This window comes from Gymnodraco acuticeps, unplaced genomic scaffold, assembly GCF_902827175.1.
Source record: "Gymnodraco acuticeps unplaced genomic scaffold, fGymAcu1.1, whole genome shotgun sequence".
Taxonomy (NCBI): Eukaryota; Metazoa; Chordata; class Actinopteri; order Perciformes; family Bathydraconidae; genus Gymnodraco; species Gymnodraco acuticeps.
This window is the reverse complement of record NW_022992180.1, coordinates 652,190-670,608: the sequence shown is the minus strand read 5'-3', so window position 1 is coordinate 670,608 and position 18,419 is coordinate 652,190. Positions and strand designations below refer to the sequence as shown.

Below are 18,419 nucleotides of genomic sequence, written 5' to 3'. Positions count from 1 at the left end.
GCCCCCACCGCGGAGAATAAACAGAAGGGCAACCATGACAACCATGCTTCTTCGCTGCTTTTGTGGAGGAAGTTACAGCGCCACGTACAGGCTCCTGCATATGTACTGCAGCTTCTCCAGCGGTTGGAGCTAAACGGAGCTGTCTCGTGTGGACAGACACTATCCGGATGACTATTGCGTGTGGACGGAAGCTTTTTTGCGATTGCGTTTGCGTTAATCCTATGCGTTTAGCCGTTTTTGTCCTCGTGTGGCCGGGGCATGAGTCAGAGCGAGAGTTTAAAAAAAAAAAAAAGTCAGAGCGAGAGTTAACAGCTCATCTAGTTGCATCTGTACTGTAGCTAGTAGCCTATAGTTTCACCTACCGGGGTGGCAACTGCCACCCTAAAAATAGGCCTTGCTACCCCAGTTGGCAGCTTTGTTTTGAAAGAAAAGTTGTGGCTCATCGGACATTTATGAGAGAAAGTCTCTAATGTCCGAGTGCAAGTGAATGCAGCACAAGATGCACGTCTTGTAACCCCTCCCCCGGCCCTGGCGCGAGCGTGGAAATATGATTGGCAGCGATTTCATTTCAACGGGACGTTGCAAAACGAGAAGCATTCGGACCCAAGCACTGAAGGAATGAGGTATTTGCGGCTGTACTCAGCATTGAATCAAAACGCACTAAAGCTTTGATCTTAATAAGTTTGTGAGGCGTTTTGCTGAACAAGATGGCAATCACCGCATTCAGCTGTAATAGACTTGATGCTCTGCTCACGGATGAGCATACACAACTATTAAGATGATGACCTTACGTGTGTAAATATATAATTTTCTTTGAGGGGGTCTGCCCCCCAAAAAACAGTTTTAAGTCCTGAGAAAGTCAAATAAGACGGTGTGTAAAACTACACTGCCCAGCCAAAAACAAGTAACCTCTTTGATTTAACTAGGCCAGTAGGTAAGGACATTCCACTGGATAATAACTGAAGTATAAAATAATGCATGACTGAAGTGATGGAGACCATGTTGAAGGCAAACACAAAGAGGAAATAACAGGTCAAATCAAGCAAATCCCCCTCTCAGATTCCACAGCAACCAGAAGAACATACATACTGGCTGGTGATTTGATTCATCAGCTTTGTGATGGAATAAAAAATGCACAGTGCATTTCCTTAGCTGTGGGTGAGTCCACTGACACCACTGACAATGCTCAGTTGCTGGTGTTTGTGAGTTTTTATGATGAGGCAAAGGGGGAGTTTGTTGAAGATGTGTTGGGCCTGACGAACCTCAGTGGACACACAAGGGGGCAAGACATTTATAAAGCAATAATGGGAATGCTGAATGAAAGAGGGTGCAGCTGCCTTTATTCATAACTGTGCAGCTCTTACACTGTGACTCTGAGGGGTCAAGCACAGAAACAATAACAATGAAAACGGCTGCATACAGATTATTTTTGTTTTTGCAACCTCGTGTTAAGAATCTTGTTGCAATTGTTTAAAGGTTTAAATGACCGTAATGAACGGACCTTTGTCTTATTGAAAAACATTTTTTGGACCTTTAAGATTTGTATTTGAGTACCCCTGCTGTAGAGAGTAAAACTCGAACACAGAAAAGACCTGTCTATGCTGCCCCAGAACGCCTCATTGGAGATTTTTCTTTTTCCATTTTTTTTTTCCTGAGTATAGTGACGTGACCATACCCAGGTCCAAATGGACCAATCCGTGGAGCTCCTCACACACACACACTCACTCAGCCTGATCTTTTCTCAGCTGCGCTACTCAGTGGAGTTTCGCCGGCACACACACTCACTCAGCCTTATCCTTTCTCAGCCGCGGCTCCATGGATCGCCACTCACAGTTCGCCACACGAGCTGGATTCCAACGAGCTGGAATCCTGGTTAAATAACTCCCAGTACCTACTACCATCTAATTTGAGTGTGTTGTTTTCAAACAAGCTGGGTCTGCTCCGCTCCAGGTTGCCCTCATTTACCGCCCACCTAAAGCTTCCAATACCTTCTTGTCTGAGCTGTCTGAGTTGCTCACCTCTCTCTGCTCCATGTCACCATCAACTCTCCTGCTCAGTGATTTTAACATTCACGTGGACTCCAGTAACTGCAAATTTGCTGCTGACTTCCTTTCACTTTCAAGTAGCATGTCCAGGGCCCCACCCACACCAAAGGCCACACGCTGGATCTGGTGTACTCTACCGGCTCTCCGCCCCCCAACCTACAGCGACTCGACCTGGCTGTATCTGACCATCACGCCATCCTCTTCACTGTTCCGTTCTCCCTGCCCAGGCAGCATCCTAAACGCGCCATTATGTTTAGGAACATCAAGACTGTGAGTGCACCGGCCCTATCAGACCTGATAGCTACCCACATGGCCTCGGCTCCCTCCGACTCCACCGTGGACGGCCTGGTAGCCCACTAAAACACTGCCCTCAGTGTCCCTCAGTCTCAAACCTCTCGCCTCAATCAAAACCCGGAACTGTCTCCTTCACCCTTTAGAGAGGGGCTCTCTAAAAAAGGTTGCCTCACGGTCCACCTCCTGGCTTATCATGACCATGTGAAAGCTTATAAGGAAGCTCTCTCCCACGCCAAGACTCATTACTACTCCCGTCTCATCGGTGCCCAGGAAAGCAACCCCAGAACACTGTTCTCCACCATCAATCGCCTACTCCGCCCCTCTGACACCCCCCAGTCCTCAGGGGCTCCCGATCTGTACTCCAAATTCCTTGACTTCTTCCAGGCGAAAGTCGAGGCCCTTCCCTTCCTAAGTAAAACTCTGGAAACAGTGGTCACCGGCCAACTCCATCTGTATATGTCCAACCATGAGCTCTATGAGCCCTTCCAATCCGGCTTCACACATCAACACAGCACCGAGACCGCCTCATCAAGATCACCAACAATCTCCTCATTGCTGCTGACTCTGGCCACCTCAGTATCCTCATCCTCCTGGACCTCTCTGCAGCGTTTGACACCATCTCCCACACCATCCTACTCACCCGCCTATCTGACCTCCTAGGTGTCACTGGCACAGCCCTGTCCTGGTTCACATCATACCCCCATAACAGGGAACAGTTTGTAACCATTAATGGCTCAAATTCACCCCCGGCCCCAGTCAATCATGGTGTACCCCAGGGTTCTGTGCTTGGCCCCCTCCTGTTCCCCATTTACATGTTCCCCCTCGGCCAGATCATCCGCCATCATGGACTCAATTTCCACTGCTACGCTGATGATACCCAATGATATCTCAGCACTACTCCATCCTCCCAGCTCCCCCCCCCCCCCCCCCCCCCCCCCCCCCCCCCACTCTCTCATCAACTGCCTGCATGACATAAAAATCTGGATGTCGTCCAACTATCTCAAACTAAACACCAGGAAAACAGAGCTCATGGTTGTGGCACCCAAAACGCTGCTCCGGAAGGTTGGTGACTTCATCCTTGAGGTTGACGGCTGCTCCATCTCCCCATCTCCTGAAGCCTGCAACCTGGGTGTCATCCTTGACTCCACCCTTTCCTTCCACTCCCACATCAAGTCTGTTACCAAATCGGCCTTTTTCCATCTAAGGAACATTGCCAGACTCCGACCGTCACTCTCGGAGTTGGTTGCAGAAACCCTAGTCCATGCTTTCGGCACCTCCCGCTTGGACTGCTGCAATGGTGTCCTGTTTGGGGTCCCCAAAAAAAACCCTGGACAGGCTCCAGTATGTTCAAAACTGTGCTGCTAGGGTACTCACACATACAAAGCCGTGGCAGCACATCACTCCCACCCTCATCCACCTCCACTGGCTGCCGGTCAAGTCCCGCATAACTTACAAAGTCCTCCTCCTTAGCTACAAGTCCCTCCATGCCCATGCCCCCCAGTACTTATCGGACATCTTTCGCCCACATGCCCAGTGGTGTCGTGGGGATTTTTTTTACTGGGGGGGACGCTATTTTAATTAGGTCCAAACAATGCCACACAAGTGCGCACACGCGCAGTGCACTCACAAAACGGGCAGACAGGTCCACAGAAACCGGTATGTATGCTTAATCCTACTGTAGTTACTGTACTGCAAAAAGCAGACGGTGCTGCGCTCAACACACACACAAAACCATGGACACACAGGCACATAAATTACATAAACAATTTATAGGCCTAAATTGCATAAGCTATAGTATTGCAACTAAGCAGACATCTCTCTCTCTCTCTCTCTCTATCTCTCTCTCTCTCTCTCTCTCTCTCTCATCTCTCTCTATCTCTCTCTCTCTCTCTCTCTCTCTCTCTCTCTCTCCTCTCTCTCCTCTCTCTCTCTCCTCTCTCTCTCTCTCTCTCTCTCTCCACTTTCAAAATCTATTTAAAACTCATAACAAACAAACAAAATTCCAAAAGTTGTCCTGAAATTAACTTATTAAATAAACGAAACGAAAAATATAGCCTACTTATGCAAAGATCATTGAATCTGGATTTGAAATTATTCTGATTAAGCCTACATTGCAAATAAGCAGACAGCGCTGCTTCACACACACACACACACACACACACACACACACACACACACACACACACACACACACACACACACACACACACACACACCTCTTGTTTCCTCCGCCACATCTCCTCCGTCCATACCTCTGGGAAAGGTGAGCTTGAGATAGCCAGGGGAACGTTGCTAGCGCAGCTAACGTTAACGTTAGTGCTAGCATTATCCACGTCTTTAGACGGCTCTTCTGATGATGTAGTACTAGTAGCAGCTTCACTTGTAGCTTCGGTGCTGCTAGCCTCTTTCTTCTTGTGAATGATATTCTTTTTAGAAAATAAGTAAAGTAAAAAATGTTTTTCTGCCATTATAGAGCTTTTTCGTTAGCATTCTTGAAGGAAAGAGCTGCCGCAAAATCGGCGGGCGGCGAGCTCACGAGCGTGATCACGAAGCATAATTTTTTAAGGAATAATCGTTTTTATTTTTTATTATAATTACTTACTGTGAAATGTATTATGTTTTTGTCATTATTACAACAAATACACACTTGCAACTAATAACACTGGCAATGATTTTATATGTATATTAGACTATTGAAAAAAAGATCATGCTCCAAATAAAATAAGTGGGGGTACGGCGTACCCCCGCGTCCAACGCCCACTACACCACGGCACATGCCCCACCCCGGAACCTGCGGTCTTCAGATTCCGGCCTGCTTACCACCCCCCGCACCAACCTGCGAAACTTAAGGGACAGAGCCTTCAGTGTGCCAGTCCCCACCCTCTGGAACGCTCTCCCTGCGGAGATCCGCAACATCCCCACGCTCGACGCCTTCAAAAGGGCCCTCAAGTCCCATCTGTTTGCCAAGGCCTTTGGCCCCTAATCTATTTGTTGTTTTGTCTGTCTGACTGTTTGTCTGACTGTCTGACTCCTGCTCTTCTCTGTAAAGTGACCTTGGGTCTCATGAAAGGCGCTATATAAATCCAAGCTATTATTATTATTATACATGTTCCAAAAAGATCAGCAAAATAACATAAAAACAACATGTAAAAAAGCAGGTCACCCTCCAGCAATATCTGAGAAAAACACAATGCCCCTCATCATTCACATTGTTCTTCCAAATGTCAATGTGAAAAGAGGAATATAAAACTATTACTATTCATTCCCCGTGTAATAATCAGACTGTGGATCTCCAACCTGCTAAAAGAGGAACACATTTCCCCTGAAGTTTAAATATAGAGAGCCAGACTGAGGTGTGTGTGTGTGTGTGTGTGTGTGTGTGTGTGTGTGTGTGTGTGTGTGTGTGTGTGTATGTGTTTTTGTGTGTCTCACTTCGCCTGCACACACAACATCAGCACATCTGTAAGCAGCTGTTTAACAACTCGTCCTTCTTTGTATCCCTCACGCTGGGATTGTTTTTCTTTTCTTTATCCTCAACCGATTTTTAAACATTCTTCCTATTTTTTCTGATGTCATTCAATTATCTTCCATGTCTCCATCTCATAGCGACTCACTGTCTAATCCTCACTGTAGATTAAAGATTACAGCTGGAGAGCCGGGAGCGTTCTCTGACGTGTTATGGCTGAGCTGCTGTTGTGGCCCTTAGGCTGAGCTGCCCCCACCCTCCCCACCCAGAGGAGGCACTGAGCATGATAGCTGTCAGCCTCATTTGAATGCATGTTAGAGCTGTCCTGTACACTATGCAAATGTATCCCTCACATCTGTCCACACGTTTATCCGTCCTTCCCTCGATCCTGCATCCGACATGTTGGCAGCAGAGACAATAATTAGACATTTTAACATACAGGTTTGGATTTTTGAAAAAGGTGCCCTGAATATAATTATAACACACAATGATTTAAAATAAGTTGATACATTTTCAGAAATGTGGGTGAAATATGATCTCCAGACTGTGTACTTCTGGATAGATATATCTTTCACATATAACATTTATCCGGAATATTTTATATTGTATTTTTTTTTTGATATTTGTCTTTTCTACTGTAGATATGTTTATATTTGCTGTTTATTTATTTGATATTGTATTATGTCTATACTTTATTCCATCTGTTAAATATTGTAATGCCTGAACAAACTGCTGCTATAACAACCTAATTATCTATCTATCTATCTATCTATCTATCTATCTATCTATCTATCTATCTATCTATCTATCTATCTATCTATCTATCTATCTATCTATCTATCTATCTATCTATCTATCTATCTATCTATCTATCTATCTATCTAGGCCTATAAAGTATTTGCATCTAAAAATATTTAAAGTATAAAAAGTCAAAGTAGTGATTGTGCAGATTGGTCCATTTCAGAATAATATATATGATATGTTTTATAATGATTGATCATGAAAGTGTTCTCAAAGCTGGTAAAGGTGCAGCTAGTTTGAATGACTTTGTATACTGCAGGGTAGCTGGTGGATTTACTCCAGGTGGAACTAAAGTCTGAGTTAAGACTTCATTATTGTAGGAGCCGCATTTAAGTTTATTTTGTTTTGATTTATTTGGAACCTTTATTAATGCATTTGTCTGTTTCAGTGAGAGGTGCGCTTTGGTCAGGTGAAGGGGGCGGGGCTAAGGCTTTAAGTTGGAGGTGTGGTGTGTGACGGGAGGGCAGCAGGCAGCAGCTATCGTCATTGACACGCAGACGCAACCTTATGCTTATTAAAAGACAGATTATTAGGATCTGCTGTTTAAGTTTATGTTACATATTGTTTTCCTATTTTGTTTTATGTTTGCTGGAAATAAACGTTGAAAAGCAACCGAAACGTCCAGTGGGTTTTGTACTGCGACTCTGACACTGCTTCTCAGGCCCAAGCTCTGTGGCCAAGAACAATAACTTTTGAGGTATCGAGTTACAAGACAAACTTTTGGAGATTTTGGCGACTACAATTATATTTCACATAATTAATATAAATCTGTAAAGTAACAAAAAGTGCATAAGTTAGTGTAGTGGATGTAGCAGTGACCGCAGAATAAATATATTAATTTAACAGTTTGGTTAAACCACTAAGTCCGACAACGCCACCCCGGGAATTTCACCCAGGGAAATGTGACAAGTTTTAAGTCACTAGGACACACAGGTTCGGTTACTCATGGAACAAGAGACGTGGTTCAATTATCAAAAATAGAACAGTTTATTTGTATACACTAGTAAAAATACAATTTATAAAAACAGTCACACAGGATCAGCAGTACGGGTGATGACCCTGCGCCAGAAACCCGTCTCTTTTCGGTGCAGCAAAACAGCAGCGGTTCTTTAAAGCCTTAGCTTGGCCCTAGATTAACAATAAACACACAAGTATAATATGAATGTTCAGGAAAGGTGTGGTGAATGGACTGAACAAATCGCCGTACACACCGATCAGGCAGAGAGGAGAGAGTTTCATGCTCTCTATGTTACGGCTACTTGACGGGCATCGCCAGGAAGACCCTCCGCTATACAAAACAAAACGTGACTACACGTAAGTATGATAAATTGCGAAACTTTACCTGAAGCCAACTATTCTCCTACAACATACCTACGCCGGTGGCGGAAGCAAAACACGGCAAGAACGGAAGTGGGTTGGTCTGGGCACCAGCGAACAAGAGGCCGCCAGCTAGAAGCCTCTGCTCCTTTATAGGGTGCCCCCTGGCGGTGATAGGCTAAAAAATAATATGCCTTACAACACTATTTACTGCTCATCCTGCCACATGGAGTAAAAGTACAAAGTAGCATAAAATACGAAAGTAAAGTAGACGAACCTCAGAAATGTATTTAAGAACAGTATTTGAGTTATTTACTTTGTTGCTTAACACCACTTTTAAATATGCTCTTAAAATAAACAAAAGACATCATTTTCTGAGAGGCACAGAGCCTTAAAAATACACATAGGCTTTAGAGATTATTTAAACCATCTTTCATTTTGCGTGTTTATACAGGCAGCCCGCCTCTCTCCGTTCACCTCTATCACTGAACAAGCAGCTGGGGAAGAAAAGAAAAAAAGCCGGGTATTTCAGCCAGTGAAACTGAGAGTAGGACCGCTGAGGGCTGGTTCCTCTTTTCTCTCTCAGTGAGATGCGCACGGCTCCAACTTCCTCATGCATCCCAGTGCGCTGAGCTCTGCCGCCCCGTCCGCACCTCCAGCCCAGCCCGCACAACAACTACCGAGAAGGGATGGAACAAACGAAGGAGAAATGAGGAATATTCTTTACATTGTCACCAGAGTCTAGAAGAGCACACACATCCGAAAAGAACAAGAGTCGAGGTGATTGGTTGAAGCGCGGTAAGTTTCCTCTCGTTGTGTGTCTGCAGAGGTCTAACTGTCTGAAATATGACTGGGAATCAATGATAGGCAGTGGAGAGGGACATATAGGGGACATAAGGATGATTCATGTGATGATAGGCAAAAATAAGATTTTTAAACAAGGATGCTCGGTTCCCAAAAGAGGAAGTTCAGTGAGTTGAAGCGACTAGCACACACACACACACACACACACACACACACACACACACACACACCACACACACACACACACACACACACACACACACACACACACACAGGTAAATATTTGAGGCAGCCCCTGTATTGGAGCAGTTTGCATCACTTTTGACCACTTTCACACTCTACAGTGTGTGTGTGTGTGTGTGTGTGTGTGTGTGTGTGTGTGTGTGTGTGTGTGTGTGTGTGTGTGTGTGTGTGTGTGTGTGTGTGTGTGTGTGTGTGTGTGTGTGTGTGTGTGTGTGTGTTAGAGTTATTTTTAAAACTGTCCCTCCAGAATAAACCAGAAGCTATAGTTTCTCTTCTGTTCTCTCTCACCAGTGTCTGTACTTGAACTTTCATTTCAGATGTTTAATTGCCATTGTATCGGGCTGGTCAATATACTGCTAGTATATCAATATTACGATTTAGGAGTACATTTCGTTACAGATTTTGAAAAAGGCCATATCAAAACCGTGGTTTCCTGTTTTTAAAGACTGCACCACAAGGGATTAGATCTGAACGACGAATTGAAATTGTATCAAACTCGCAATATGTACTAGCATAATATCCAAATTGCAGTATGGGCACATTTTGGTTAAGGCAACATATGTGAAAATATCTTCTGCAGTGAGTTGTTTTTTGCTGCAGAGAAGACAGTATTCTACAGACTGTTAATTCCCTCTGATATCGTGAATCATCTCATGGATTAGCGTAAATATTCTGTCGGAGCAACAAATACTATATTGTTGCAATATCGATATTGATGTATCTGGTAAGAAACATTGTCCATATCGCCCTGTTCTACTCCTGAACATTTAACAGATATACTGTCATTTCACATTGTAGTGTATGAAGACATTTTCTTTGAGTGTATCCCTTACAGAACATGTCTTTATCCTCAGGGAATTTCACACACACTCTTTGTGCATGTGTCAGTAGAGAGTTATGTACATTGCAGAAATGCCATTATTACAACATATGACTATTGTTAAATTCCCCACTCAGTATCTATCTGCAGCCACATCTCTCTGCTTAACCCTAAATGTTGTAAAGAGTTATTGCAACCTTACATTTTTCAAATGACACTTTGAAAGAGAAGAGAAAACCAACTTCCTTTATTAAAAACAAAGCTTTATTAGTATAATATAGCATATGAAGAATACACGATGAAAGCAAATGCGGAATTAATGGCCAAAAGATGGTGAGTCCATAGTTGCAAAATGAAGTTTCTATTGAAGTTGAGAAAACCCTTCTGCTTCTCTCTTAATTTATTAACTTGTTCAACAATTTTCTGATGGGTTTATGGGCTCAATTGCTAATTTTCTTTAATTCAACATGATAATCCTTCAGTAAATGTTGGTTTAATTTTGATTAAATTAGACGATTAAGCAGAATATGTTGTAGGGCGGGGCTACTTTGTGATTGATAGGTGGCTCCCACAGCGTCTCTCCACTTTACCCTTTCACCATTTTATTTCAGTTCACTCGAGTTAATATTAACACTTTGGTCACCTAGAATGCCTAACTCAGTTTAAGATTACATTTAGCTCCACTCACTGTCACTTCTGGTTCTAAAAACAACAACATGGTAATGGACAAACCATATGGTCACTTCTTATAGTCTTAGGTAATGACCTCTCACTGAAGAAACATGAACATATTGTTAGCTTAAGAATCTTGCCTCGGGCTGCAACTCATTCGTTTCAGCTACTGTTCAAATAGTTAAAACTACGCAACAAAGTTTAGGAGAGTCGTAAGGTGACGTTTTCAATTGATTTGTCTTATCCAACAAATACAAACACTCAGATATATTAAATGATATGTTTTTTCATTATGATTGATGACATATCAATTATCAACATAGTCGCAGATTCATTTTCTGTTCACTTTTTAAGCTCTGACCTGATCATCATCATTCAGATTTCATATAACCTACATTATATTAGGCATATGCCGGTTTTCCAAAATGCAGTACATTCCTGCATATGCAGTACATACTGTACCCTGCTCAAATATATTTACTGCAATCTAGCACTAAATATATGAAAAAGTAAAAATGACATAAGTAAAATGTAAACAAAACAAAAAAGTAGAATAAAGATATAATATAATGTTTAGATCTTTATTTTATTTGTATTTTATTACATTGTATTTTAAATTCATTTTGTAATTCTTGTAGATTGACTGTCCATATGCTGCTGTGATAAAATCATTTCCCAACTTGGGATAGAGTATCTATCCATCTGTAAAATATAAGTCTCACACTGGCTATGACTGTGATAATCTCCATCTCCTTGTTGGTTTGGATGATCACAGAGGTTAACATGCTGAGATGCAGCCGACATGCAGCCCAGCACCACAGTGGTTTCCTTGATAAGTAACTTGTTAACAATGCAGTTGACTGGTAGAGGCTCGGCTACTTTTTCTTTCTTTTTTTACTGTCCTGTTGGTGCAGAGCCAGGCCGGCAGCAGGTGGTGTTGTTATGGCCCCAGGCGGTCCCACACAGGGACACTCATGCCCACAACATTTACATCCGTGTAAAAAAAAGTCACTCCTCATAACAGAACATGCTCGGTAATGTATGGACTAGTTTCTAATTCCCTCACAAATTAGAGTTTATTTTGGGTGGAGATTGACTCAGTAGGCAATTGTTTTAAGCCCTGTGTTGTGTAAAATCCACAAAGTATCAATGCACACTAGTTATCCTCACATCCTGGAAGCTTGTGCTGTCACATTCTAGATTTATGGTTCCACAGCCTCCTGTTTCCAGTGGTACTTATTTGCATGGTTTGATGTAATATGATACATATGAATCAGGCCTTTATACACACTTAGACTCACAGTATGATAGAAGGGACGGCAACGTTATATTTTCATTAGTGTTGTTGAATGAAAAAATATATCGTTCTTCGAGCTGAACACTTAGTATCATGACAATCCTGTTATTCAGTTGGAATTGAAAGTTTGCATATTGTTATATACTATATATATATATAATATATATATATATCATTGCTTTTTGAAATTGTGATTACAAATTCATCCTTGACCCTTAACTGCACTAGAAACAAGAACATCTTCTAACTTCTCAAAAGAGTAGATAGTCACAGAGAGACCAAGGCCAAGAGGTAACACTGTTTTTGAAAAAGGCTTTATTATTGAACTATGAACTTCTAAAAAATAAGAAAGAAAACCTAATAAAAGTTGGCACATGGTGACTAGAATGACTACACTTTAGAGAGATGCCGTTAAACATTACCAACTGGCTGCTGACTTTGTTATTCGTTTTTCTACTTGCTCCTGTTAGGGTTAACTCTACTTTCCACTAGATTCTTTTACCTCAGAAAATATTTTCCTGAGGAGTTTATGGTCTAATTGCTAATTTGGTGTCTTCTTTAACACAGCACAATGTTCATTTAGTAAATGATGGTACCATTTTAGAGTAAAAACCTCTTCGGTTCGGTTATACTTCCTCATGTCACGGCAGGTTTTTAATAAACAACATGGCGATGGTCAGACCATAATTCTACTTCTTCTACAGTCTATTGTAGTTTCCTCTTCTGGCCCCAGCTCTTCTTGTGTTCACTGATATTTACAGATTAAATAAACAAGACATACTGTAATGTGTTAAATTGCTAAGTACAATGGTAAGTTGTTTTACTGTTCCTCCCTATAACCTGTCTTTGTGCTAAGCTAAGGTAACTGCCTCTTGTCCTGTCCTCATGTTTAGACAATGGTATTTCACCCACTGCAAGAATGTGATTATTATTTCATCTTTATGACCTGAATTTACTCAACACACTGTTTCATTATATATAAATAAATATATATATAGTATATATATATATACAAAATATTGCCCATGGCTGAATTCCTATGGATTCCCAGGGAGTTTCTCGCATGATGTTGTATGTGACAGTTGGTCTGATAGAATTTCGGGTTTTTTGCTTTGGTGCTATATAAATATAATTGCCTTGCCTTGATAATATAGCATTTGGTGTTCGACTATTATGATCTTTCTTAAGAGATTCTAGTCAAGCTTACACATACCTGAACGGTATGAAACTAAACAAAAGATTATTGTAAAAGTAATTGCTTTTGTAACTTTATTCAAGTAGCCGTGAAAGGTCTGTTTTTAAGGGGTCCTATTATTTGGGGGGGTTTCTCCCTTTACCTATAATGTGTTTGTGAAGCTGACAATTGAGCGGCCCGACCAAGCAAGGAGGCAGAGGCAGAACGTCCAAAAATACAACCCGGTGTGGGCATTTATTCAAATCATAAGCACATGATTCACAGCCTCAATTGCTGTTCCCCTGAACACAGTCAGCAGCCACAAGGATCTCACCCACACTACCCGCCTCCAAACAGACAGGGCAACAGACCCTAAATACACACACTAATCAGCAATTCAACACAGGTGGGGGGGAGGAGACAACACAGGGCACCAGGTGCACACAATCAACAGCCACAGACATGGGGGAAGGGGAACACTTTTAACATGAAACCAGGAAACAGAGACAGACAAACTTACATAAATTACATATATTCCCATGCTTCCTGTGCAATGTTTTTAGTGCTATATTACCCGTAACGGAGGCCGAGATCTATGGGCCCAGAGATCACCTCCGTTACAGTGTTGTTCTATAGGTTTTTGTTTTTGTGCATGTAAATACATGATCTGTAAAGGTTAAGATATCCCTGGGAGCAGTAATTTAAATATTGACAAAAAAGGGATGTGAGATGAGAAGTGAAGGATTGGGCTTAACGAATGCTGTTTTTTTATTTTTTTTTATTTTACACTGTTTTTATACTGGCTAACCAACCCAGTCTCACAAAAAAACGTGTAATAACTACGTTGGTCCACAACTTGGGACGTAGTATTTCTACAAAAACGCCTCTGAAATTGTAAGATCCCTAAGTTTTTTTTCACCATTCATTCCAGAGTTGTTATTTCAGATTATGTGTGCAGTGGATGTACATGATCTTTAGTTTGCTAGTTATTACGAAGATTACTTCAGGAAATTGTGTCTATACAACGTTTTCATTGTTACCAAGGTGGTTGCTAGGGACGCTGCTATCGATATTATTTCTGTTTTGTTGTGTAACTGTTTAATGATGTTATCTTTATTGCTACCCCCTTCCCCGTCAATGTATAGTGTTGGTCCACAGCGCAAACATATTAGTTTAACAAAATCTGCATCTAAAATTGTGGCATATGTGAGGAAAACTTCTGTGTAGCAATATTGTGCAATTCCAGTCTCACATCTCACATCACATCGTCATAAACAAATACCGGAAACAGACCGAAAACAATTTTTTTAAAATAAAATAATACTTCATTCCGAGTGTGCTTGCTTTTCTCTTTGAAAGTCATCACATAACGGCATTGTAATACACGGTTCGGCTGCATTAAATATTACATATCTGCTGTAGTTCTGTATTTATAGAGCCCTGATCAGAAGACTTCTAGACAAACATGAGGAACTGAAAATGTGACGTGGATCATAAATATATCAGTAATTAAACAACATCTTACATTTCTTTTCACACAATACGTCTCCTTGTAGTATCAACACTAATTCGGCTGACTTTTATATTTGATCCAATTGGTAGATAGGCTGTATTTACACCATAAAGGCGCACAGCTGATATAAAGGGACACCTAGTGGTTAAAGCATGTTATTGAATTTCATTAGGGCAAGACGGAGCGCTAGGACCCAACGGCGTCCTAGCACGAAGTGCGAGGAACCTATTGTTTTTGGTGGTATTATTATTATTCCACGCCATCTTTCCTGTTTTTGAGGGCTTTAGGACGCTCAAAAAGTTGTATCATTTTGCACGGACGCCAGGACCGGTAAAAATAGCAACATTCTGGAGTCAATGGGTTCAAATTGTCCAAAATACTCGCTAGCGCCACCTATGGCCATTCCCATTTTGTGAAAGATTTACGAAGTTGCACCGTAAGTCCAAATAACCTGAAATGTTGGCACTTATCCGGGTGGACCTGCTCTACAAATAATCCTATTGGACACCTAAGCTCCGCCTACTTTTATTTTTTGTAATTAGCATAATGTTCAAAACAGTGAAATATTCACTTAAATGTCAATTTTCAGTTTTTCAACACCAAACATCGTATACAGCATCGGTGGAGGATCAGACACATTACCGTAGAAAATGAGCATGTTCAGACGATAAATATGCCCGTCATTAATCTAAACCTGTTTGCAAAAAGGCAGGGCTTAGACAGAAATGCTCATAACTGGTTAGGGTTTAGGGTTAGGGTTACCCCTAACCCCTAACCCACACACACACACCGGCTCTGCTGGCGGCAAATTGAATTACAACAGACACCTATACACTCCACAACACACACCTACTGACTGTACAACACACACATACCGCTCCTAAAGCATATAATGTATATCAGGCTACAGCCCTTGTATATTTTATTATGTGAAGCACTATATGGTTTCATGAAAAATATCTACTGTTTACTTGTAGATATCTACTAAAGCATACAAATAAAGTGTGTAATGTAGGCCTGTTACATATATTATTGATGTTCTCACTGTAAACATTGCGTCACAATGAAAGCAGTTGTATTAAAAAAAAATAGCCTAACATCCAGGGGAGATGTGATTAGTGAGTAAACAAAACGGTAAAGGGCGGAAAGTCTGATGCACATTTCATCATCTTGAATAACTTATAATCACAACGGGAACAGTTTGCAGAGCTGTGCTTCGTTGACAAAAGTCCAGCCATGCGTCACGCCTCTTTTAAACATCACTGTTGGCTGAAATCGACTCCCGAGAACTCATCAGTGTACCCTCGGTTATAGCTCCTCCAGAGAGACTCCTCTCTCCTCTACATCTTTGTACCCTCGGTTATAGCTCCTCCAGAGAGACTCCTCTCTCCTCTACATCTTTGTACCCTCGGTTATAGCTCCTCCAGAGAGACTCCTCTCTCCTCGGCATCAGTGTACCCTCGGTTATAGCTCCTCCAGAGACACACCTCTCTCCTCTAAATCAGTGTACCCTCGGTTATAGCTCCTCCAGAGAGACTCCTCTCTCCTCTGCATCAGTGTACCCTCGGTTATAGCTCCTCCAGAGAGACTCCTCTCTCCTCTACATCTTTGTACCCTCGGTTATAGCTCCTCCAGAGACACACCTCTCTCCTCTGCATCAGTGTACCCTCGGTTATAGCTCCTCCAGAGACACACCTCTCTCCTCTGCATCAGTGTATCCTCGGTTATAGCTCCTCCAGAGACACACCTCTCTCCTCTGCATCAGTGTATCCTCGATTATAGCTCCTCCAGAGACACACCTCTCTCCTCTACATCTTTGTACCCTCGGTTATAGCTCCTCCAGAGAGACTCCTCTCTCCTCTCTCCTCTAAATCAGTGTATCCTCGGTTATAGCTCCTCCAGAGACACACCTCTCTCCTCTACATCTTTGTACCCTCGGTTATAGCTCCTCCAGAGAGACTCCTCTCTCCTCTAAATCAGTGTATCCTCGGTTACGGCTCCTCCAGACAGCCTCCTCGATAATCGATCCTCGACGAGCCTTTACAGACATTTGTTTTCCTTCCAGACGGCGCGCCGACATCCGTTTCCGGGTCGCTGCCTGGAGGACCTGGGAGTCTGGGATGCGAACATTTTAGAAATGGGAAACGGCTCATTTCCGAGGACTCACGAGCGTCTGCTTGACGCCGGGATGACCGGCCCGCCCTCCCCGACAGGCGCATGGACGCGAGGGCCCGCTCATCACTGCGCGCACATCTGCGACCGCAGTTTTAATTATTTGTATTATTAGATATTAATAGGATCCCTAAAGTATATTCATTACTCGTTATTCTCTACTAATAGTTCATTAAAGACTGTATATAATGACTATTTTGCACATCCCTTTCTAGATTTGCTAAGGTTTATTGACCTATCATATTAGTTATACGGTGTAGTTATGCAATGAATGAAAAACTTGGGTCGCAGGTTCCTCCAGCAATTAAAACGATGTTGAAGCACTTATTTTAACTGATATTATACATATGTATTATACTCTTATATAAGATGTATGTAGATAGTATAAGAAATGTGCAGAATACGACAGTTTAATGGTGGAGGTATACACACATATTGATAGATGTCTTGTAATGCACTGTTGAGGAACCTGTGACCCAAGTTTTTCATCTCCGACCTTGTCAGGTATTGAATATTCAATAAATAAAGAACACAGAATTATTAAATATAAAACACAGAATTTGTGTGATTATACTAAATGATTTACAAATAAACACCACTGCATATTTACAACTGTTACACATGCTGATGTAACGCAAATGTTTCCAACTTGGGATCAATAAAGTATATCTTATCTTAAGATGATCGATGGCTACTGCCATATTTGCAAAATGTGCCTCTGAACCTTGACAAGTGCATGCGTGTTCAGGCTTATCAATGAACAACAGGAGGGGTCACAGACATAAGACCAGCTGTTAAATAAAGCTCTTCTGACCTTAGCTGTCATGTGGGTATATATATTAATGCTGCCCATTATGGGCACAAGCAATTTTCACCCATTTATTAATTATATGTTTTAAATGTGAGTGTTTCCTATCCCCTAAACCTCCAGGGATGTACACAGTTTAATACTGACAACTTCTTATTATGGGAAATACGAAAACGTCTTTTAAAACTACAACTCCCAGTAGAGACGTGCCATAGATAGAGAACATGTTGCGAAACACAATAGCCAGCATGTGTAGTTCTGGGGACGGGGTGGGGGAGGGGGGGGACGCAGTGGACCCGTTCAAATCGAGTTTTGGACAGTCTGCCGTGGTTCCATCCCATTTCAAGTGCTGTTCGACGCTCGGCGTAACCCTCGGAGCACACTCAAACATCCAATCACAGAGCTTGAGGACTATCACAGGGTTTGGGTTTGTCAAGCGAAGTGGAGAGAATACTTACTTCCGGGTGTAAAATTCTCTAAGGCAAATGAGCTGCTCCGACCCTCAGTCCTGACGGACTCCAACTTGTGTTTATTAATCAAACAAATAAATAAACACAAGGATAATTATGTGTTATTGTTGAGTAAATGGAGAATTGCACAAGGGAAAATAACGTATCTATGCCACAATTTTAGATGCGGATTTTGTTTTGCAATACGTTTACGCTGTGGACCAACACTATACATTGACAGGGAAGGGGGTAGCAATAAAGATAACACCATTAAACAGTTACACAACATAACAGAAATAATATCGATAGCAGCGTCCCTAGCAACCACCTTGGTAACAATGAAAACGTTGTATAGACACAATTTCCTGAAGTAATCTTCGTAATAACTAGCAAACTAAAGATCATGTACATCCACTGCACACATAATCTGAAATAACAACTCATATTTCTCGCATCAAATGACATCAAAACGCATTTTAATGGCCAAAGTAACTTTAAAATAGGCATTTTCCACCGAGAATAAAACGAAGTTCGGCCATGTTTT

General features: G+C 41.9%; 1 protein-coding gene across 1 annotated transcript in view; it reads left to right on the top strand.

The window, feature by feature from the left end:
- Nucleotides 1-8,470: 8,470 nt before the first annotated feature.
- hck (HCK proto-oncogene, Src family tyrosine kinase) overlaps nt 8,471-18,419 on the top strand; it is a 36,783-nt gene continuing 26,834 nt past the window's right edge. Inside the window, exon 1 of the mRNA XM_034205036.1 lies at nt 8,471-8,721. The gene's annotated coding sequence lies outside the window, so the exon portion shown is untranslated. The remainder of the gene's footprint in view (nt 8,722-18,419) is intronic.